This window comes from Musca domestica, unplaced genomic scaffold, assembly GCF_030504385.1.
Source record: "Musca domestica strain aabys unplaced genomic scaffold, Musca_domestica.polishedcontigs.V.1.1 9, whole genome shotgun sequence".
NCBI lineage: Eukaryota > Metazoa > Arthropoda > Insecta > Diptera > Muscidae > Musca > Musca domestica.
Genome location: NW_026712435.1, coordinates 7,413,725 through 7,439,051, shown reverse-complemented (window position 1 = coordinate 7,439,051; position 25,327 = coordinate 7,413,725).

Sequence of the window (25,327 nt, the reverse complement as noted above, 5' to 3'; positions counted from 1 at the left end):
TAATTGAGACACTGTAAAATATGATTCTAAAAAATTGCTTTAAGGACGTACATGTGCGTCGGCAAATACTTCGTTTTTTATTATTCATTATTAATTTGCTGGTGCGGAGAGCAAATCTCATTAATTAATATGATAAAGGTAAGTTATTTTTATGCGTTGTATCTTTTATATGAATTATTCATTATTTTTTAGCTTGCTGGTAATGTAGGGAGTATATGGTTGTCATTATTTTGGGGAGGATATGTAGTTGGTATCAGCGAACGAAAATAAACTGTTTGAAACGTCTGCAATCGTTTCGTTTTGTATTTTCTCGAAATACGAAATGAATCAAAACGTGTAAAGTGTGTGATTTCTTGTGAGTGGTACGTTATTCGGTTCGTTTGTTTTCGTACGCTGGTTGGCATTAACGTAATGCTGAAAGTGGCACATGCTCCTGCCAATTATTTGGCTGGGAGTGCATGTTGTGCACAACCAACTGAAAATCGTAAGTTCAGTTCCACATTGAGACACAATAACAAGTAAAAAGACACCTAAGTACGTCTGAGCTGAACTTTTAATACCCTCCACCACTTGGAAGGAACTTGAAAATCTCTTAAAAAACTTCCTCGAAAAATACGGTTTAAATGAAAACCGTTATATGGGGGCTATACGAAGAAGTGGAGCTGCATATACAATTTTCTGTCAGAGGTTAGAATATCCATTAAGAACTTCCAAGACGAAATTTGAAACAATTTCGGTCTATAATGTCGCTAAAATCATCAAACTACCGTCTATTCGGCCCACCGTTATATGGGAGGCTATACGAAAACGTGGACCCACATGTCCCATTTACGAGCTGGCAAAAATTTCTATCTTAGTTTGTTCTAAAGAGATCGATGCCGAACTGGCGCTGTAGGATGAATCAAACGTAATATTACGGCGCCCAACAGAAATATTTATTTCGGACCATCTTAAACAAATTAGAACCACTGTGCAATATGAACGTCAGCGATGTGTAATCAACTGTGCCGCTTTATCATTGTTACCGGAACTGCACCCTGGGAATCTTTTGTGTATATTTGGCAACGAATACCCGTCCTCGTCGTCGTCGTCACCGTTGTCGTCGTACTGATTGAATTGTTTCCACTTCAATAAATGATATCAAGGATATTTGCAATGGAAATCTCTTCTATTTTTTATTTTTCTGCTGAATAATAATTGTTCGTCTTTTTTGTTTTCAACATCCGTAGAACGTTTCTCAAGAGTCCGCTAGGAATAAAAGAAGCAACGATGATGTAGAGCAACAAAAGAAAGAGGACAGATTAAATACTTGAAAATAACTTAAAGATTTGACTACAAGTTTAATGTGGCATTTTAATCTTATTCGTCTTTGAGTAGAACATAGAAATCTGTGTGACGTGCGGAGGATATTGGTTCAATAAGGGAAACATGTATTGTATGTCTCTGATAGGTCTTATAAGTGAAGTATTGAAATAAAACAATTAATACACTCCATTATTTGGAATGTAACTCCGGTCAAAATGTGTCTGTAAAGGCCGAAATTCTACTATTCAAGGGGTAGGCGTCACGTATTATATTAGGAACATCTAATGCAAATTTTAAACAATTCTGGAAAAAAGCTGGCTACTATCATCAAAATACCGAATATCGGGGGACAGGCGCTATTGAGAAATCTTGACTTATATAGAAATTGTTCTATATGGACAGAAGAATCCATCACGGATCCAAATACAAAATTCTAAGTAATTCCCTTGGAAAATGTGGCTAAATTCTTTAAAATACCGAACATCGGGAAGTACCTTTATATGGGTGTTTTTAAAAACAAAGGCCTACACAGACAATATTTTGTCACATGAGGCAGAAACCGTTATAAACTCAAAATACCAATACTTGTTGCCGTTATTTTTTCACCCTGTATATCGACAATATGGTGTCACATGAGGTAGAACCCATTGCAAACACTAAATTCCAAATTTTAAATTATTTCGTTAGAGCGTGTGGCAAAAATCGTCAAATATCGAATATCAGGAGATATATTTATTTAGGGGTCATACGTGGATCGATATTTCTTAAAATTATTTCAACTGTTGTTGATTTTAATGTAGTTAAGGACCATTGCAATTGAGTTAGAAAACTTAAAAGACTATATTGTCATACAAAGATCCACCCTTCGCAATATTCCATGTATAACGGTACCCCGGATATAAGGTATTCTGATAATTTACAATTTGACATTTAGATATTGTAATGGGTTGTAGTTCATGCGTTAGAACATCCTCATAGGCTTACGTTTTGCTATAGCCCCCATATTACGGTATCGTCACTTCCTGATATTTTAATAGCTTAAATAGCATTTTATACGCGATTTCGCTGAAATTCACATTTTGCAGATTTCTTCTGGTCTCATTTTGGTGGACTCTCACTCAGAATCGTTCACCGAGCCGGAATCGTTTAAAAAACATTGTATACCCAAAAAATTGATTTGATTAACTTATAATAGAATTTACGATTATCAATTGGTGATAAAATTCTTTCCATTAACGTTTTCAATATGTTAGTTGTGCGACACATTCCCAATTGTGAGTTAAAAATGTTTCAATCATGGCTCTGCTCCAGAACTACAAAATGTGCAATTTTTTAACACGATAACCGATTTTTTCATTATTATATCGAAAAAAAATTGCAAGTTTTGTAGGTACAGCGTTACCTAAAATACATAAGTACGCAATATCAATATTGAAAACGTTCAACTTTGACATATTGTGCGCTCAATGAGTTTCATATAAACACATGCGTTTTACTTGTGTTGTTGTTCTTGTTTTTGTTGCTGTTGTTGTAGCAGTAGTACATGTAAATGTTTACGTTTTGGTAATCTGGTTCAAGCTAGCCAGAGATCTTCTGGAGTGAGTTGGGTAGGTTTGGTGTTCTCCGAGGACGGCATTCATTTTATAACTGCTGATAGCATTCGCGACGGCATCGGTATAAATGCCACACAGACCTGCCTGATAGGCTTCTTTATCTAAAGGTTCTCTCTTATAGCGTTGGACCTCCCTCTCTAGATCGTGTATGTCCTTCCTGACACGCCTGGGTGGAGGAGTTGTATCCACCATATGATGGTTGGACACTAAGTCGCAGTTCTCAGGAAAGTATTCAGCCAGGTCCGGATGTGCTTCCACTGCGTAGCACTAGTAATCACACACCACACTGGAGCCGCATAGCTGACAACAGACCGACCTATCGCGTTATAAGAGTTCAACAAGGTTTCCTTGTCCACATACCAAGTGCTGCCGGCTAGCGCCTTGAAGACCTTGTTCCTACTTTTCATCTTTTCGCAGATAGCTGTGGTTTGCGCGGACGATTTGAACATGCTGTAGAATGTGACCCCTAGAATCTTGGTGGCGCCATGATCGTACAATCATCCGCATATGCCGTCTGGAGGGCGAGGAATTCGGGAAAAATAGAGGTTGAACAGTTCCGAAGATATCACCCCACCTTGGGGAACTCCTTGTTTCACTCTACGGGCTTTGGCCTTCTTGTTCTGGAATTCCACGTACGACTGGCGACCACAGATGTAGTTGATTATCCAACGTTTCAAACTTGGCCGGAGGGTCCTCAAACAGTATGCATTTGATAGGTTAAGGGCTACCACCACTGTTCTTTCACACGGGTTGTTCTGGTTCAATCCTCTACTAATATGTGTGGAAATGTCGTGTAATGCTGTTGTGGTACTATGTTGTGGACGGAATCTGTGTTGTTGATTGGCAACTGGATAGCTTCCTTTAATGCTGGGGAGGAATAAAGCCTCAAGGGTTTTAGCTATTGGCGACAACAGCGAAATCGGGCTGTAGGATTCGCCTTTACTGGCATCTTTGCCTGGCTTCAGTAGCGGGACCACCAGACCCATTTTCCAGGCTTCGGGTACTATATGAGATGCTCGGCAAATTGTCAGTTAAAATACTCTGCGCACCTCTTCGAATCAGTTACCGTTACGTCGTTAAAAGTGACTGAGTTCCTATCATCCTTTTTCCCAGGGTTCGAGAGCGACTTAACCGTTACCCACAGCTTACTCATATCGGTCCCAATGTTGCAACACTTCAACCATTTGACTTCCACTGTCAAATAACTGATTCTAGGATCAGTAGGGATGGTACGACGGAGATCATCATTCTCTGCTGGGAAGTTTGGTCTTATCTCGGGTATTCGACCAGCAGATATATAGCGAGCGGCTGCAGCTATGATGATGTTTCGGAAAATTTTCGATCCCAAAAAAAAACAACATCCCAGTTTCGGCAAGCGGCTGCCAACCCAGTAAATACACAATACGTTAAATTTTAGGTAACGCGGTCATTGATGTATTTTAGTAACTATTTTATTGACGTGTTAAAAGTGAATTTGCTCAGTTGTCCTCTTCATTTAGCGTATCAGGAATCAATTGCGTAGCCATAGAGATGCATGTTAATTCGTAAGGTTGTTTTCAATGCAAATTTTTCAATTTGTGAAAAAAATACTCTGCCAATCAGATTGGTGTTGAGTGCCTTTGACTTCAGGAAATAAAATTCAAAGTTTAGGTACGTATTGGGAAGGAAAAACGGATGATTTTTTATTTTTTTTTTTGTTATTTCCCACATAAATACAGATAACATAGTAAGAAGGGAGATAATCACAATAAAGACAAGATAAAATAAAATGCTCCCCTCAAACCGTATTTCACAGTCATTCCTACAATTAGAACAAACCATTGTCTTTAGGAATAAAAAAAAAAGTTGTTATATTTCGCCACCATGCATCGGACATACATACATATGTTTCTATAATCGCGGCACGTGCCCGAAATCTCTAATGATAGGGTAAGGACTGTGCTGCCCGCCTTTGATTTTCCTTCTTTGTGCCACGTTGTTGCCACTGTAACACTCTCGTAACACACACACATACACACAATGACACAAGATAATCTCTTTAGGGCAACAACAATTCCTGGCTAATTCGGCAGATTTGAATGCGTGAGCAAATGTGGTTTCATCTGTTTGAGAAATTATGCAAGCAAAAAAATCGACAACAAAAGGAACGATGTTATTGGTCGACACGCCTGACAGCCTTTCTAGCAATGTTGACAATTTGATTAGTTGAAATAATTAAATTTTGAAGATACAACAAACAAAGCCCTATTGAAGTCCAATGAAACGCGGGTTTTCAGCAATATTGGATGTTTTACAAATATTCCTGGGCAGGGAGGAATGTTATAAATTCGGAAATGTCCTTTTAAAATGTTACGAAAAACTTGTGGACCCGGCGAACGTTGTCTCGGACTCTTTTAAAATACATTGCAAATTATCACCTGAATTATGGTAATTCAGGTATGGTTGACAAATAGAGTTTGCGTCATCGAAGCTGTTTATGGTAAAGTATTTTTATACCCTACAACACTATGTGTTGGGGGTATTATAAGTTTTTTTTTCATGTTTTTGTCTGACACAGAAACATGCATGTACATTGATGTAGAATTGCATTAGTTTTCAAAATTTAGGTCACCCGGAATCAATGATGTGCCTTTAGATGGATTGTCATAGCGAATATTAGACGAATCGGAATTGTAATTTGCGTGAATTCGAATGGAATCTTGGGAATGACTACATTTCCCCCTTTTAGATCTTCCTTTAAACAATGACATGAATAATTTTTGACATAATTTTCGAGGGAACTCAACGCGTTCCATTGCACAATTTCGGTTGGTGCTTTCAGCAGAAGTCCCGAGAGTTACGACGGTTCCAAATATTCAAAGGATGCATCTGACAGCATGCCTAGGTCGCTGAGAAACTGAAAAAATGATGTGAAGAGTGAATGTGCGCAATTGGAAAAATCTCCGAACAACACATCCATGCTATTAAACACATACATATGGATTAAAATTTTAAGACGGGCAACGTTTTATATAAAGCAAAGGTTAAAAGTTTGCATACAGTAAAATGTGAACCTACAAGGTGAGATGAAAAAACTGCAACCAACTTCAGACTGCTGTCAGTTCTAAGCCACTCGTCCGACAGCTGTTAAAATTATTCCAGTGACAGCTCATTATATTGTTTACAAGCGTACAAGAGCATTTTGGTGAGAATTTTCCAGAAAAAAAGTTATTCGTGATGGAATTCAAGCATGGTTGTGTGATTTCTTTATATTTGGCTGGAAAACCACAAGTGGCTATCGTTAGAGCACTCCAGCATTTAAATGTGAATAAATCGTTTGTGTCTCGTACCATCGCTCATTACCGTAAAGCTGGTAGCGTAGCCCGACGTCAAGGAAGTGGACGGAAGAACTTACACCGCAGCAGAAAGAAAATAGACTCAAAAGAGCTAAATAGTTGCTTCGCTTGGCCGAAAGTAGTGAAAAGCTGAAATTGGTTTTCTCCGATGAGAAAACATTCGTTGTCCAGCAGTTTGTAAACAAGCAAAATGATCGTGTTTTTGTCAAAGAGGTCAGCTGAAAATGTACACCTTCGATTGGCCACCAGAACTCAAGCGCGGTCATGGTGATGGTGTTGGCCGCCATAACAGCCGATGGTCGCTCTCCACTCATACTAATCGACTGTGGGATCAGAATAGATGCCGAATATTATCGTGAAAATATTCTGGAGGGTGATTTAAAGGTTGGGCACGCAAACATTTTAGCCACGGATCTTGAACATTCCAACAGGACTCAGCACTATCGCACGAGCCACCCAAGAATGGTTACGAAATGAGGTTCCTCGCTTCATTTTCAGCGCACAATGGCCACCAAAATCTCCGGATTTTGGAAAGCAAGGTTGGCACTAAAAATACTAAAGTGCGGATTACCTCCAGCAAGCGCTTCGCCGGGAACGGGCCAAAATACAGAGCAACATTCGGGCAACGTGTGACGGTTTCATTGGCCGTTTGAAGGCCATAATTGCCATAGGTGACCAATTCGGACAAATCGTCTTATTCTAAAATTTGATGCTATTTCCGACATTTTTTGCTTTCAATAAAATTTAAAAAATATATGGCGATTGACTTTGTTGCAGTTTGATTTGATACGGCCAAAACGTGTCTCATCGAAACAACGTTTCGAGACCCTAGGTCTCTTTGGACCAAATCCGTTTCAGGACATTTGGAATCGATCTAGTGTCTGTCCGTCCATCCATTTGATGTACATGAAATAAAAAGTAAATAATGTAGCTAAAATCATCAACAGATCGTATATAGGGAGGTACCGTTATATCGAAGCTGTGCGAAGACCTGGACCTACATAGCAATTTTCTGTCACAGGCTGTAGCATCCATTACGAACTTCAAATACCACATCTCACACAATTTCGATAGGTATTGCACCAAAAATCGTCAAAATACCGAATATAGGGAGGTACTGATATATGGGGCCTATACGAAGACCTGGACCTGCATAGACAATTTTCTGTCACAGACTGTAGTTCCCATAACGAAAAATAAATACGTAATTTGAAACAATTCTGGTGAATAATGTCGCTAAAATCATCAAAATACCGAATATCGGGAGGTACCGTTATATGGGGGCTATACGAAGACGAGAACCTGCATAGACAATTTATGTCATAGGCTATAGTATTCATTACGAACTTTAAATACCAAATTTGAAATACTTCCGGTGAATAATGTCGCTAAAATCATCAAAATGCCGCATATCGGGAGGTACCGTTATATGGGGCTATACGAAAACGTGGACCTACATTTTCAATATCAAAAGTCCTGCAGACATAGTACACAATTGAGTAACATTTTATCAACCTACTTCATTTCGTTCGGAAGCTAAATTTCCACAGACGGACAGACGGACGAACATTGATAAATCGACATAGAATTTTATGCTGATCAAGAATATATATACTTTGTGGGGTCTACAATGTATATTTCAAGGTGTTACAAACGGAATGACAAACTTAATATACCTTCCATACTATGGTGGAGGGTATAAAAACAAAAAATTGACATGAAAATTAACAGACAGAGCTGATTTTTTACCAATTCGCTTCCTGGCCGACCTTATATAGGCCTTGATGAAGACCAACAAAAAATTGTGTTGCATTCATTATGGCAAAATAATGCTGGTAGCCGCACCAACGCATGTGGTTTGAAACACATTTTTTTTATTGAGAAGTAATAAAAAACGTTATATTTTTTTAAAAAGTACATAGAATGTGATTGTATAAACGCACTAGCTGAACCCGGTGCGCTTCGCTACCCCTTTTGATTTTATATGCATTCAAAATTTTATTTACAAATATATGTTGGTTAAAAAAAAAAAAAAAAAACAAATTTAAAAATTGTAAATTTATTGTAACCAAATTCCGCCACACATTCTGAATTTCATTGGTATCATGTTTGGTGCATAACATGTATGAAATCGGCCAAAATATATATGTTAGCTATACCCAAACCTCAACTGATTTCAATATAATTTGGCAATTTTTTCTGGTGCCAGATTTTGTCTCTCTCGCTTTGGCTGCATCAAATATGTGAAATCGGATGAGTATATATATATATATATATACATATGGAAGCTATAATCAAATCTGAGCGTATTTGAATATAATTTGTCAAATTTATTTTTGTACCAAATTTAGCCACTCATGCCGAATTTCATTGGAATCGGAAATACGTATCGTGCTTTGTGCATCAAATATGTGAAATCGGCGGAAAATATATATGGGAGCTATATCCAAATCAAAACCGATTTTGATATAATTTGACTAATTTATTTTCTAATCAAAATCCCGTTACATATTCCAAATTTCTTTGGAATCGAACATACATATCGTGTATGGTGCATAAAATACATGAAATCGGTCGAAAATATATATGAGAGCTATATCCAAATCTGAACCGATTTTAATATAATTTGACAAATGTATATTTGTTTTAATTTCCGTTACTTATTTTAAATTTCATTAAAATTAGAGATACATAGCGTGTTTGGTGCATCAAATACATGAAATCGGTCGAAAATATATATGGGAGCTATATCCAAATCTGAACCGATTTCAATTTAACTTGACAAATTCATTTTGGCTCCCAATTCCGTTACTTATTTTAAATGTTATTACAATTGGAAATACATATCGTGTTTGGTCCACCAAATACATGGAATCGGCCGAAAATGTACCGATTTCAATATAATTTGGGAAATCAATTTTTTAGATAAAATCTATCACACGTTTCAAATTTCATTGAAATTGGGGATACATAGCGTGTTTGGTGCATCAAACGCTTTAATCGGCCGAAAATATATATGGGAGCTATATCCAAATCTGAACCGATTTCAATATAATTTGACAAATTTATTTTCAGATCAAATCCCGTCACATATTCCAAATTTCATTGGAGTCAAACATTCATATTGTGTATGAGGCATCAAATGAACGAAATCGGTCGAAAATATATATGGGAGCTATATCCAAATCTCAACCGATTACAATATAATTTGACAAACTTATTTTTGTTCCAAATTCCGTTACATATTCCAAATTTGGAGACTGTATCTTCAACCAATCAATAGATATGTGCATATAAAATCTAAATTTTTGGGAGGTACCTCCGATTCTGATGCTATATCTCCGGTTCCAAGTGGAAATTCAAAAATGTATATAGCCTATGTTATTTTCAGGCGATGTTGCAGTATATATGGAAATTTTCAGGAAAATCTATTCAGCGGTTTTCGAGTCCATAAATTACAAACAAACAAACATACAAACATTTTCCTCTTTTATAGATATAGATTAACAAATTGACGAATTTTCGCAGACAATGTTAAAATATTTCAATATTAGCAACTGCTGATGCATCTACCTTTATTCCTCTACCGTTTCAGTCACTAGAGCGAATTGAACGACAAATTGTTTTGACATTTAATGGTGCCGTCAGCTGGGCTGATGCGACTACCTAGTAGATCTGCCTTGATTCAGATATTATTGTTAATTCAATACTCAACAAACGTGGGAGTGTTTGAGAGCCCAAATGCTTTAAAGTACTAAAAATGTTCACCTAAAATCAGATATGACATTTAAATGTATTGGAATATGTGACTGTATTAAGTATATATATGTATATATATATTAAGGAGATTCTAACAAGTAGACCCAAATAGTAGGGCTAAACAAAGCCACACACAATTGTACACTGATGAAGAGCATATGAAACTAAAGCAGGTATGTGCCATTGTAAGGAATTATGGTGATGGATACCACATGGCGCATCGTGTAGGGAAGGACAGTAAAGCTTTTATTACCGAATGGAAGGTAATTATTATTACATAATCAAAGTTATGGTTCTAATTGTGAAGTTTCACAGCCCATCAAGGAATACGTGCACCTTCATATCATGTGGTTTATAGAAAACAGGACTTACATTTATTTAAAAATTGTCAGTTTCTGATGGCCAAAATTCCGTCATTCCCGTACATTCTAGTGAAAGTGGTTCTCCTAGAGCGAATTTAAAATGTCTCCCTTTTACTAGCTTTACTATTTAAAAAGTAATGAAATAACGCTCTAATATTTCACTTTTATTTATTTCTTGCATTTTCAGTCACTCCTTGTAGTCGTGTGACAGTCTGTCTATGTTAATAGAAAGTAATTACACACACCTGACAGTGCACTTCGTGCGTATAATGCAAACATTAAACATTTTTTTTACAGAAATGTGATTGGGAAACCCTTTTAACAATTCCATTCGCATCGACAACAGTAAGTGACGAATACGTGCAAAACACCTGCTGGACCAAATTGCATTACTTCAAATGTGCGCACTGATCGAATAGCATGCGATTTGTCTGTCGGGCAAATGAACAAACATACATACGTATTTATAGTTGGTTAATTAACAATTTAATGACGTTTTGTTTCAGAATAACTTCATTTTCCACATTTGATTAGAAAATTTTAAATACTATCAAATCTGGTAAATGCTAAAACAAATTGTCTCATTATCTCAAATTTCGGTATTTTCATAACCTTCACCATAAAATAGAGTAAACAAGTAAAAAAGCTGTGAGTTCGGCCGGGCCGAACCCCTCCCCCATTTGGAACGAATTCGGCAAATTTCAAAAAAATAAAGTCCGTTAAAAATTCTCTTAAAAATTTAAAAATACCGAATGTGGCCGTCATATTAGGGTCTATACGACGACGTGACCTGCATAGGCAACTTTTGTCAAAAGCCATTATAATATTCAAATGCGAAACTTGAGTAAAAAAAATTCGGTGAATAATGGCTAAAATCATCAAAATACCGAATATAGGGAGGTACCAAAACGTGGACCTGTACAGACACTTTTCTTTCATAGGCTGTAGTGTCCCTTACGAACTTCAAATACCAAATTTGAAACAATTCCGGTGAATAATGTCGCTTAAATCATCAAAATACCGAATATCGGGAGGTACCGTTATATGAGGGCTATACGAAGACGTGGACCTGCACAGACAATTTTCTGTCATAGGCTGTAGTATCGATTTTGAACTCCAAATACCAAATTTGAAACATTTCCGGTGAATAATGTCGCTTAAATCACCAAAATTCCGAAAATATGGAGGTACCATTATATGGGGGCTATACCAGAACGTGGGCCCACATGGCCAATTTTCAACACCAAAAGTCCAGCGGACATATTTTACATTTGAGTAAAATTTTATCAACCTACATCACTTCGTTCGGAAGCTAGAGTGATTTCCACAGAGGGACAGACGAACGGACATCACGAAATTGACATAGAATTTTATGCTGATCAAGAATATATATACTTTGTGGGGTCTAAAATGTATATTTCGAGTATATGACAAACTTAATATCCTTACCACACTATGCCAGAGGGTATAAAAATGATGAGGTCATAACTTATTCATAAACGCCCAGGCAAAACGGCTGATGCTTGAATCTTGAAATTTTGCATTTGGGTCAATGTTTTGGGTAGGGTGAGATAAGGTTGGGGTTCTCCAATTTCGGACAATAAGTGTACTAAAAGCCACTAAATTTCGTACCTTTTTTTGTTTTGTAAACGGATACAGATAACATCTTGACATTTGGTATAAAAATTAAGTTTCTACTTAACAAGAAATGTGTCGTAAGTGTAAACAACTGTACTAAATGTTACTAAATTCGGTACAATTTGGTTTTGGTATGAAATTTAAAATGTTGAAATGAGTGTTAAAATATCGGGCTTGGTTTAGAAAGTATGCGAAAAGTGTCAAATGGTGCTAAATTTGGTATTTCGTGAATGGATACTGCTTCATATCTGAAATTTGGCGTTAAGATTACTGTTAGGGATGTGTGAATGTACTAAAAAGTACTAACTGGTACTGAATTTGGGTATTTGGGTAAGGGATTGATTTGGAAGTCTTATATTTGGCATTAGCATCACCTTTTTGCGGTTTAGGTGATTCAAGACGTGGGATTGAAAAAAAAAAACGTGCGAAATGTAGTAAATAGTACTATGGTATTTGGGATAGAGATACAATTTTGAAATTCGATAGATGGAGAGGTGGTTTTGGATATGTATATGGATATGTATATATCATTTGATACGGCCAAATACCTATGCCAATTTTTATCAAATCGATTTGGTCCAAACTTGGCAGATTTAATTCCAGTCGCTACTTGATCGTATGTTCTAAAAGTCAACCTAATTGGACAAACATAGCATGGTGGAAACAACTTTTACCTTAAATTAGAGGTTAATACATATGGAAGCTCTATAAAAATCCGATATGAATCTATCTCGACAGAATTTGGCAAATATATATCTGATATCTGGTACCGAATATGTATAATATCTTGTATGAATATTTGGTATCTATAACACTGTCTGTTGCAAACAATGAACTATGCAAAGTTTAGCCTCAGCCGGACAATAAATGCGACCTGCAACTGGCTTATAAAAATACATCGACAAATGGGCATGCTTAAATCGATGATTCTACCTGATTCCTCTTTGTAAGCAAATCAGCAAAGGCATAATACCCTGTAGCACAGTGTGGCCTGGGTATAATATGAGTTAATTAACTTCATCGCGGTAAGACCGATGACAAATGTGTCATACCAATGAATAACCCTTTTTTACATCTCGCTCATCAAAGTCATTGACCAAATGTCGATTACAAGGTTACACTACATTACATACGCACTACAAAGTGCCTTTACGCCTTTGCTTTCGGCTTGGATAATTACACGGTCGTCACTTGATTGTGATTATCGGACGAGTGACTGGTGCGACTGCGCAATTGTGTGTGTGTGAGTGTGTGTGGAGTTAACCCAAAGAAAGCGGTCATCCTTTTTTCTATGACTTTCTGGGAATGAGTCGGTTTTTTTTGGTAATTACAAGAAATGACTTCCGAAGTAAATTAAATTGTCGTTACCCACATGTTTCGCTCCGCATAGGGTGTCGTTGTTTACATTTGGCATTTTAATTAAAATTTAATACGTCCAACGATCTCTGTCCTAATTAATGGAATTTCACAGTTCGCAGATGGGCATGTCGAAGCATGGCTAATAAAGTAATTATGCTGGAGAGTATTGTAATGCTCAATAAAACATTGTTCGAATTAAAATAGGAATTGCGTCAACGAAAGAAAGTGCCCCAAGATAATGGTTGGATGGTTACTGGCAGTGTAGTGCAGATGCCTATTGCCAACTAGTCGCACAGACAAACATCTACTCGAGTGGATGGACAAAAGTGAAGGCGATCGGCTATAGTGCATGTAGAGCGATGCTGATATCCAATGATGAATTCATTTCAAAACTGTTTGGGGGCACATAAATCTTCACACATTTTCATCGAGGATGTTTCCAGACAGCCATGACCTGATGCGTCGTACCCTATTCACGCGCGTAGCACTACGACATGAGATAAACATTTGCGGTTGAGGTTCTCATATCCGTATATCTCTGAATCATCCTCCTCATCCCCCGAATATCGCTTTTTGACTTTTGACGAATGCGTAAGGCCGTAAGTCAATTAATCTTTTGAAACAACCGCAGACCCAAGACCACGAACTGATCAAACAAAAGTTGGAAAATACAACGAAAACTAACCGAAAACCAGCCATGGTCTGTGAGCTGGACTCATTTTGGCCAAAAGTGAATATGTCAAAACAGTTAAGAGTGTGAGTGTAAGCATGTGTTTGCGTGTAAATCGGTACACGGCTACGAGGCTATAAAACAAATAAACTTTACCGCAAAGTGTGTTTTGTCTTTGTTAATGTTTGACGAATACGCGTTCATCATTCGTAACTACACCCCTCCGACCCACATGGACGGACATAATCGAAGATACTAGCAGATGGATCTGCCTCCCATCACCTACCTACCACCTAGTAAGCCATGAAGAGGCCATGGCAAAGCATTCGAATGATACCGCTCGTAACCAAAAAAAAAAAAAAAAGACGTCGGTCTGTCCGTCTGCTCTGCCAACTATGGCCAGCCACAAGAGCCACTTAGGGCCAATGATTGATAGGCTGCAATTTTTCTTATCAAAATGAATTTTTCATAAGACAAAAGCGTGAAGGAGCTCTGATGTGTTGTTGTGGCAACTCAATCGTAGAGGCCGGGTTCGGTTTGTGGTAGTTAAGGCGATAGTGGGTACGCACGCATATCGCTGTAAAGGTGTTTTACTTATCATTCATTCAATATTATTAGTCTGTCTCATCAAGCGTTGTTCTCATGCTGTTCGCAAATCACCGCAATGGTGGACATTCAGGGTTGCCATAACTGTAATACTCGTTATACCCTACACCACACTGAGGTCAGGGCATTATGTCTTTGTGCATTTGTTTGTAACACAAAGAAAGAAGTGAGTTAGACCCATAGTTCCTGTTGATGATCTGGATATAATCACATTCTGAGTCGATTTTTGCATGTCCGTCCGTCCGTCCGTATTTCCGTCTGTCCATGTATTTTTGTAAACAAAGTACAGGTCGTATTTATTGCCTGATCAAGATAAAATTTTGCACAAAACATTTCTTTGATCCAAGGACGAATCCTATAGAAATTGGACATAATCGGTCAAAATTTAGATATAACTCCCATATATATCTTCGCCCGATTTGCCGTGCACTAAATGTATAATATTAGTTCAAAAAGGATGGAATTCAGCACATATAACCAAATTGAGCTTTCATCTGATTTGTTACAGCCGTAAAATGCACTCCGTAACAAACGATACTCGGAGAAATATATCGCTTACATTTCAGAAATACTTTTATTAAATTTTATCGAAATCGGTTCAGATTTGGATATAGCTCCCATGTATATCTTTACTCGATTTAACCCGAATTAAATGGATTTTGGCGAGTTTAGCTTTGAAGAAAGTTAATCAAATTTGGCGAAAATAGGTTAAACAACGATATTGTGTGCCAACTATTAGATACGGCATAGAAATACCTCTGCTAAATTCTATAAAGATCGTTTTACATTTGGATATAGATCCCATATACAAGGTGACGAAGATTTTTTGGCTGTAATTAAAATAAATGAAAATCTTTTTGGCATTTTTCAACACTTTGGACAAAACTTCCGGTGATAGGTCATCACATTCTTGAATGATATTGTCTTAAAGAGCTGAAAGAGTCTGAAGCTTGTTGACATAAACCCGCGACTTCAAAAAGCCCCACAAAAAGAAGCTGGCCAGTGAAAATCGCCAAAACGGGAGATTAGGTGCCCGAGAAATGCATCCTTCAGCATATCGATTGTGGCACGTGCAGTGTGTGTCGTTGCACCGTCTGGTTGGTACCACACGTTTTCCAATTCCAACTAATCAAGTTGCGACAAAAAGAGGTGGTTGATCATTGCTTTGTAGTGCGATTGGTGATGCACCAACTGGACTTTGTACGGAAACATCTTCAAACATTTCCTGTTTTAAATTATATTCTTCTTTGACTTTTATACCCTCTTAAAGGCGTAAAAAAACATTTAGCTCGGCCGGGCCGAACTTTATCGACATTATTCACCGGAAATTTTTCTAATTTAGTATTTGAAGTTCGTAATGGGTATTACAGCCTATGACAGAAAATTGTCTGTAGAGGTCCACGTCTTCGTACAGCCTCCATAAACGCTTCCCCCGATATTCGGAATTTGCATGATTTTAGCGACATTATTTACCGGAACTATTTCAAATTTAGTATTTGAAGTTCGTAATGAATACTACAGCCTATGATAGAAAATTGTCTGTGCAGGTCCACGTCTTCGTGTAGAAAGGTACCCCCCCCCCCCCCTCCCTCGATTTTCGGTATTTTGATGATTTTAGCAACATTATTTACCGGAATTATTTCAAATTTTGTTTTAAATTTAAAGTTCGTAATGGATACTACAGCCTATGCCAGAAAAAAGGCTTATGACAAAAGTTGTGTATGCAGATCCACGTCGTCGTATAGAGCCTAATATACGGCTACATTCGGTGTTTTTAAGATTTTGACAGAATTTTTAATGGATTTTAATATTTTGAAAATTGCCAAATTTGTACCAAATGGTGGAGGTATTCAAAGTTCGGCCCGACCGAACTTACAGCTTTTTTACTTGTTAATTATATGAATATTATTTACAAAATCCTCCAATTCCAAAATCGTTTAATCACGACCAGAGCTAGTTAGGGCATCTCTACTTTAAATTATATTTCTATGTCTCCTTCCTATGACCTATTGGAATTTTCTATGGAAAGAGATGTTATGATCGAAAACGGCAACTCTACGCCCAACCTTTGAAACAATTAAATACAAATGGTAAATAAGAGTTGGTAAAATATGAAGAAAACAGCATGTTTCAGCAAGACCTGGTTGTTGTTGTTGGCTGGTTTGTTATGGTCAAATTTTTGGATATCTTACAAGTCAGTCAACAGGGTTCGTTGATTAAGTTGTAACCTACGAGTTGACATAGATAAATATGTAATTATGTTTGGACGTTTGGTGTCGGTTACAGTCGCACCAACACACACACACAACCTTATTTACAGGGAGTGAGTGTGAGCCATAATCACCATCTTCACCAACGCCACCGAGCGGACGGACGGACGCTCGCTTTCGGTCAGTTGCTGTTGTTTGTTCGACGCAGTCACATTGCGTGTAATTTTCACTTTGTAAACATTATTAAGAAATATTAATTTCCATTTATCATTTTGATTGAGTGATCACATCAAATGGACACAAGCTACGAGTTCGGAGATTTGGAGGAATATTTTGAAGTGTTTTGTAATGACTCGATATAAATGTTCGTCTGCATTGTTTGGCTGTTTGATTTATGCGGTGGATGGTCAGATCGGTGTGAAACGGTCATCCATTGATATGGGTACAATGGGGATGATCTGCCGAAACGAGGAATTCCTGCCTACTACTTTCCATATGAACTGCCCGTCCGCCATATATTCTCAGCGAATGAAATAAATATGTTTTTCTTCCGTGGGGTTCAGAAGAGGGTCATGTGAAAAATTTTCCCAACACTTTGTACCAATAGCAGCTTTATATTGTTTTGATAATGATGTTCGATTTCAATAAATTTCCTATTTAATAAAAAAAGAAAACTACAAAACTATTAAGAAGTGCAATACAGGCTAAATTGGTATTAGAAGTCATGTTGTTAATGCTTTAGGGCTAATTCCATGAGTTGCGTGACATATGACCAGAGTTGGTTCGTGTGTCGAAGTTGAAAGGCAACGACTATAAACTTCTTGGTACCTCACGCTGGAGCCCAAAGTTATGAAAGTGAAGTATATTTAGAAACCTTACACAGTGCTATTGTCAAAGGTGTTTTTATGATTTTCAAAGATTTTCAAATTGATACACCAAGTGCATATTTTCAAGCAATTACTTGATTATATCAGAAATTATTGGCATAAAATGTATTGAACAACCAATTATTCTTTACGTTTTTGTCTTTATCATACAATAGCTTAAGGGCGATTTTAATATTTCTGCCAAAAAATTATATTTTTGGTTACATATGTATATGGACCGAAGAGATGTGGACATTGCCAAAAACAAATTGTATTTTCTTTGCACATAAACTTACGAAGAAATTCCGCAATGGTTGTAGGAATCTAATTTAGTGTTCATTTTTATACACTACAACACTATGTGTTGGGGGTATTATAAGTTTGATTGGGCCAAAAATTATGTAACACCTCGAAATATTGGTTTCCCATATGGGAAAGTATATATGGATCTTCCTAGCTCGCCGAGCTGAGTCGATCTAGCTATGTATGTCCGTCCGTAAGTCTGTCCATGTTAATTTGTAATCAAGGTACAGGTCGCAATTATGAACCGATCCTCACGAAATTGAAAATGGAGGTGGGGTTATGGTCAGAATAGAACCCTATTGTTTTTGGAGATAATCGCACGATATTTAGGAGTTGAAATGGACCAAAAACAGAAAAATGTCCTGATTTTGCAGTTGCTCTATAGGCCACAATTATGAACCAATCGACGCGGAAATTTACATGGGCAGAAACCTACTAATTTGGGCGGCCATCGGACAATAATTAGCGTGTAAAATAGACCCTAACTTTTATGTAAGAAGATAGGAAAATTTCCACAAAACCGCGAATATTTTCAATCCCAGCCAAATCACACATACATTAAAAGACCACTTCTGACCAGTACAGTGATGCTAATAGCCAAGAAATCGAATGTATAGAAAATAGGTACAATATGTAAAAGAATATATCTTATTTATTCTGCTTATAAGTGAAAAACCGCTGGGCCGATCTTCACAATTCCCATCAATTCGGAATGGACTCTTGCCAGAAAACGACAATATCTAAGAAAATCGCGGGAAAATACACCAATAAAAAAGTGAATATCTTTTGTCGATTTTTTTTTAATTTGACTTCCAAATTTGAATTGTAAATTTTCTAATTTTTTACACCCCCAACACTACATTTTGAGGGTATTATATGCATATCGCAATTATCGTCCGATCCTCACGAAATTTTGCATGGGGTAGGGTTAGGGTTAGAATTAAAGCCTATTGTTTTTAAGAGGTACATGAACGAAAAAAGTTTCATTTTTTCTAATTTTGTAGTCGCTCTATAGGCCACAATTGAAAACTAATCGGCACGGAATTTCGCTTCAGAAGAGAGTTAAAGACAGGGAAGAAGTCTAGCATTTTGGATGACTGTAAAATGGACAACAACTTTCGTGTGAAATTGTTTTGATTACTTAACAACATTACGGAGTGCGTAAATATTGGCCAAGTTCTCCGGGTCAAAAAACTAATGAACCGGGTAATATCTGGGCGGGGCTCCTTGACGTTATTTCAAAAACGAAATCTTCCAAAATAGATGTGGGTATAAGGGGGCTTCGAACATAATGTAGTGTTGTAGGGTATCACATGTTCGGCCCCGCACGACTATAGCCTTTGCTTACTTGTTTTAAATTACGTTAAATTTCCTAGATTTAGTAGAAATCATAACAACCTCCTGTAAGAAGAACAAAGAACTAGCAAAATGAAAAAAAAAAAAATCCGTTGGAAATACAGCTGTAATTTAAAAAAAAACCGAATATCTGGCAGAGAAGGTCTGCCTATTACGAACTCTAAATACAAAGTTTAAGATAATTCCGTTGGAAAATGTAGCTTCAATCATCAGAATACCGAACTTATGAGGACTATACGAAGATGTGGATCTGTACAGGAAATTTTCTGTCATAAATGGAAGTATCCATTACATACTCCAAATACAAAATTTGGAACAATTCCGGGGAAGATGTGACACAAATCATCAAAATACGAAATATCTGGAGGTTCAGTTATATGGGGACTATACCAAAACATGGACCTATATTGACTATTCTATGTAAGGCCCGATTTTTATTTTTTTTTTTTTTGGTGAAATTTTAACAGCTTCTTCATTTGATATTCATTCATTTCATTCATTCAATTGATTTTATAGAATTTTGAGATGTTCAAGAACTGAATGACAAAATTAAAATATCCTCCATACTAAGGTGTGAGGCATAACAAATGTTTTAAACAAATATCTTGAGGATATAGCTTTGTAAGGTACACATTATCAGGTAACAAAGAATTTTCAAGGTCATTGATTGGAAGAAACGTACTTCCGCTCCGCGTCTTGAAAATCAATCAGTTATCCCATGAATTTACGAATACAACACTGTTTTTTCCAAAAAAAAAAAAAAAAAAACAAAAAAAAAAAAATAATAATAATAATAATAATCTGATTTACACCAGTATCATGTATGTGTTTTTATGTGTCTCACTTTTTTTACACTTTGAATTATGTTTGTTGAGACAAAATCATATTATAACGACTAAGCAAAGACTATAATCGTGAGGGGCCGAACATGTTGTACCCTACAACACTACAATATAACCCCTTATATCCTTTTGAAATTATGTCATAGAGCACGGCCCAGATATTACCCTTAGTTTTTTGACCTGGAACATTTGCCCAATATCAATTAATTACAGCCAAATATAATCCAATTGTCATCCAAAGTGTAAGACTTTTTCGCTGTTCTTAACTCTCTTCTTATGCAAAATTCCGTGTCGATTGGTTTCAAATGTGTGATCAGAAAATTTTTTAAATTGTTGATTCTTTTGAACCCCTAAATATTTTGCGATCGACTCCAAATGCAAGAGGCCCTAATTTAGACTCATTTATATGATTTCCTTGTATACGATATTTCACTAATTTTTCACGAATTTTGATACGTCTAAAAGTAAGTACATCAAATTTGGAGAAAATCGGTTCAGATGTAGCTATGACTTCCATATATATGTTTTATTCGTTGTGAGGTTTAAGTCCCTCACATGCGTAATATGCACTCCCCAACAATGATATTTGGTACCAAATGTTAGATACATCCTTGAAATACCTTTGACATTTTTTTTCAAAATCGGTTCAGATTTGAATATAGCTCCCATATATATCTTCAACCGATTTCGGGTCAATTGTGCGCCAAATGCCCAATATCAGTCCAAATGACCTGAATTTTGGCATATCCGACCGAATTCAGTCTAGAAGCAAATACACCAAATTTGGTTAAGATCGGTCCTTAATATTCGTAATATGCATTCGACAAAAATGATATTTGGTACCAGATATCTTATAGAGCTCAGAAATACTTTTGCCAAATTTTATCGGGAACGACTAATATTTGGATATAGCTCCCATATATATCTTCAAATGCCAGCCAAATGGAGTGAATTTCGGGACGTACCTTTCCATTTTGTGGAACTCGACGGCTCCGATATATATTTTTATACCCTACAACACTATGCGTTGGGGGTATTATAAGTTTGATTGGGCCAGAATTTATGTAACACCTCGAAATATTGGTTTCCCATATAGGAAAGTATATATGGATCGTCCTATCTCGCCGAGCTGAGTCGATCTACCTATGTATGTCCGTCCGTCCGTCTGTCCGTCTGTCCGTCTGTCCATGTTAATTTGTAATCACGCTACAGGTCGCAATTATGGCCCGATCTCCACGAAATTTAGAATGGAGGTGGGGCTAGAGTCATAACATCCACCAAAACGGATGTATAGCAAAACATGTGCGATATATATATATATATATATATATATATATATATATATATATATATATATATATATATATATATATATATATATATATATATATATATATATATATATATATATATATATATATGCTTGCAAGATCTCTTATATGTCGAGAACGGCTGAACTGATTTCGACAGTTCTCATTAATTCAGAATGTCCTCTTGGCAGGAAAGAAACAACGTCTAAAAATCGGATAAAAAAATCTCTCTAAAGATGAAAATATTGATTTATTAAAATTTTCTCATATTTTTTCAATTTTGTCATATTTTTGGCATATTTTCATTTTGAATTAAACATTTGGTAATATTTCTACAGCTAACAAAACTAAGTACTTAGGATATCAGGATATCATATACAGATCGCATTTATGGCCCGATCCTTGCGAAATTTTGCATGGGGATAAGATGAGGGTCAGAATAGAAGCCTACTCTTTTTGGAGATGATCGCCATATATTTAGGGGTTGAAATGGATCAAAAAAATGCAAAATTGTCAGCAGGTCGTAATTATCGCCCGACCCTCACGCACAACTTTTGTAGACAAAATACGAAAATGTCCATTCCAGTGACTTTTAAGAGAATTCACAAATACAGGAAAGACGCACGTCTGACTATTTCGTTAAAGTCAAATGTCTGTATCTCATATAGATGCGTTTCAGTCAAAAACCAATAATAAATGTTAATCTTTTGCCACTTCTGAGAGATTATAGATCTTTGGAAAATATTGGTTCCAGATCTAGGAAGACCATTTATGTGCAACATCTACCAATAAATTGGAAATGAGCAAATTAGTTTAAGTTGCTATTATTCGAAAACTAGAGAACGAAACCTGATGGTTTTCTTTTATTATTTGTCACAATATCTTGTGGAATTCTTTCAAGTATCTCGCCTATATAAACTGTATCGTTTATTATAGTGTTGTAGGGTATTCAACGGTCGGCTCCGCTCGACTGTAGCCTTTGCTTACTTGTTTTACTATAATCTTTCTCGAAGTGATATCATGCTTGGTATAAAAGATTAAAATGTCCCCGTCAAATTTAGTGAAATTCGATTCAGAATTGGATATGCCCCCTATATATTAGCAGTTCCTATGACTGCTCTAAAGCCAAATGTTGATAGGTGGTATGATCTACTAAATATGCGTAGTGGTTTGGGGTATCAGATAGTCGGCTCCGACAGACTTTTGACTTTTCCTTACTTGTTTTTTTATAAAAACAACGAATTATTTGTAAAAATAACCTCTGGGGAGAATATCCCAGACAAAAACAAGAAAACTGTTGAGAATTAGTGGCTCTTCCCGAAACCTAGGTCTTCCCTGCATTATCCCCTGGTAAACATTACTATCGTTCTCCACTTATAAATAAACGTTTTCAAAATAATTGGTAATAATGGACAATTTTTCAGTGAGCCCACAAGTAATGTTTCCATTGGGAACTTTAGACATCGATTTAGTTTTAGGTTTGTCATTCTGTGCATCAATAGTTCAATATAATGTTTAAATATTTTATACCCGCCACAACATAGTACAGAGGTTATATTAATTTTGTCATTCCGTTTGTTACTCTTCGAAATAATAATTTAAGACCCCACAAAGTATATATATTCTTGATCTGAGTATAATTTTAAGCCGATTTAGCTACAGTCCAAACGGCATTTTTGTCTGCAGTCAGGTCAAGCTCGAAGATGAGCTATATCGGCCAACGTTTTCGTATAGCCCCCATATAAAATTACCTCCTGATATTCGATTTTTGATTTTAATTTTTTTATTTTAGCCACACTTTCTAAGGGAATTACTAAATATTCAGCATTTAGATTCCGTAATCAATTTCTATGTAAGCCAATGTCCTTCTATAGACCCTATCCTCCTGATACTACTTAATTTGATGATACTAGTTAACCTTTTTTACAGAATTTTAGAATTTCGGCATTTACAGACAGGTTTTTATATGAGTTAATTTCCAAATTGTGGAGGATATAACCGTTTTTTTTTTCATTCAACGTTTCTGTTGAAACTATTTGCAATTTTTTACTATAGGTTATGTGTCTATTCTACTGGCTTTTGATATTTACAAGTGTGTGTGTTCCGAATGTAGCTTAAGGCTGTATTTCGGAATTCCCGTACACTTGATTGTCATACCCAGGAGGACTGCACAAAAGGCGTATAATTTAATTACACAATCAAACAAGCGTTAAAAATTTCATTTTTCTGCTTTTGTTGTGACGTTTTCCATTGTTGTTATGAAGTTGTAAAGCCAAACACCCATCCACATCCACTGACTCGAACGCCCGCCCACCCATCGCCTGCATCCCTTACCGAATGAGGTCTAGTAGCCACCCTCGGTGCTTTAATTCAATTCGTTGGTGTGCGCGTCTTTTACAAGCTTCCTGGTGTTACAAACAAACATACACACACACACGCACAAAGAGACCCATCCACTTACGACTAATGTACATATAAAGGTTAGTTGTATAGCTACCGGTACATGTGCCTGAAGTGAGTTCAGGAGTTTTTTTTTTGAGGCATTGTTCTTGCCATCCGTAATTATGATCCGTTTGCTGTTTTCTTTCATCTATTCACTCCCTAATCAGATTAGGAAGTGGTGAAAGGAGGTTTTCATAGTTGCCGCCGGATGCCACAATCCCACCCGTATACACCCCCCGATAGTTGTGTAACATTTCATGTCAGCAAATTTAAAGCTGTGCAAACATATGAACATCGCACAGTAGCCGGAAAAGCAAGTTCAAGTGGACAGTTCGAATAATCATTGCAAATGTTGTGGCAGATACGTCCTGATGTGAAAAGCTTCAAAATTTATTAAATCTCTCGGCAAATGATGTAGGGTGTTAACTCGAATACCGTAGGTCTACAAATTCGGCAGACAAATTACGCTTACACATCATAACCGCACATGAATGAAGTTAACAGTTACTGGACCTAATTGCATTTTTATGAAGCTTTAATGGAGGATTTATGCTGAGCTTTTAATATGATCGTATGCATAGGGAATTTTTTTTTTTTCAAAGGTAAACATCCGGTAGAAATTTTGTTAGTTTAATTCCACATTCTAATAGAGGCATGCATATAAAAGCTATGTCCGATTTAAATACACTCCATACTAACTTCCTAATACTTTTTTTTGTCATTCCGTTTGTACCAACTCGAAATATCCTTCTATGTATATATATTCTTGATCTTCAAAAGTTTTTTATGTTGATTTCTGTCAGTCTGTTAAAATAACTGTACATTCGTTGTATTTCATCTTCTTCTTCTATGTCTATAAAAGAAGAAAATGTTTGTATGTTTGTTTGTAATTTATAGACTCAAAAACTGCTGGACAGATTTTCTTGAAAATTTCCACATATACTACAGCATCACCTAGAAGTAAAATGGGCTACATACATTTTTGAAACTCCATTTGGAACTGGAGCTATAGCATCAGATTCGGAATTACCTCAAAAAGAAATTAGTTTTTCTATGGACATATCTATTGATCGGTTGTCGATACAGAATTCAAATTTGGAATGTGAGAAGGAATTCGTTGCAAACATGCATTTTCCAAATTATATTGAAATCGGTTTAGATTCGGATATAGCTCCCATATACATTTTCGGTATTTGATGCACCAAACACACTCCATTTTCAATAAAGTTTGAAATGTGTGACGGAGTTTGGTCTAAAAATTAATTTGGTTAATTTATATTGAAATCGGTTTGGATTTGGATATAGTTGAGATATATATTATCGGCCGAATTCATGCAATTGATTTTCCAAA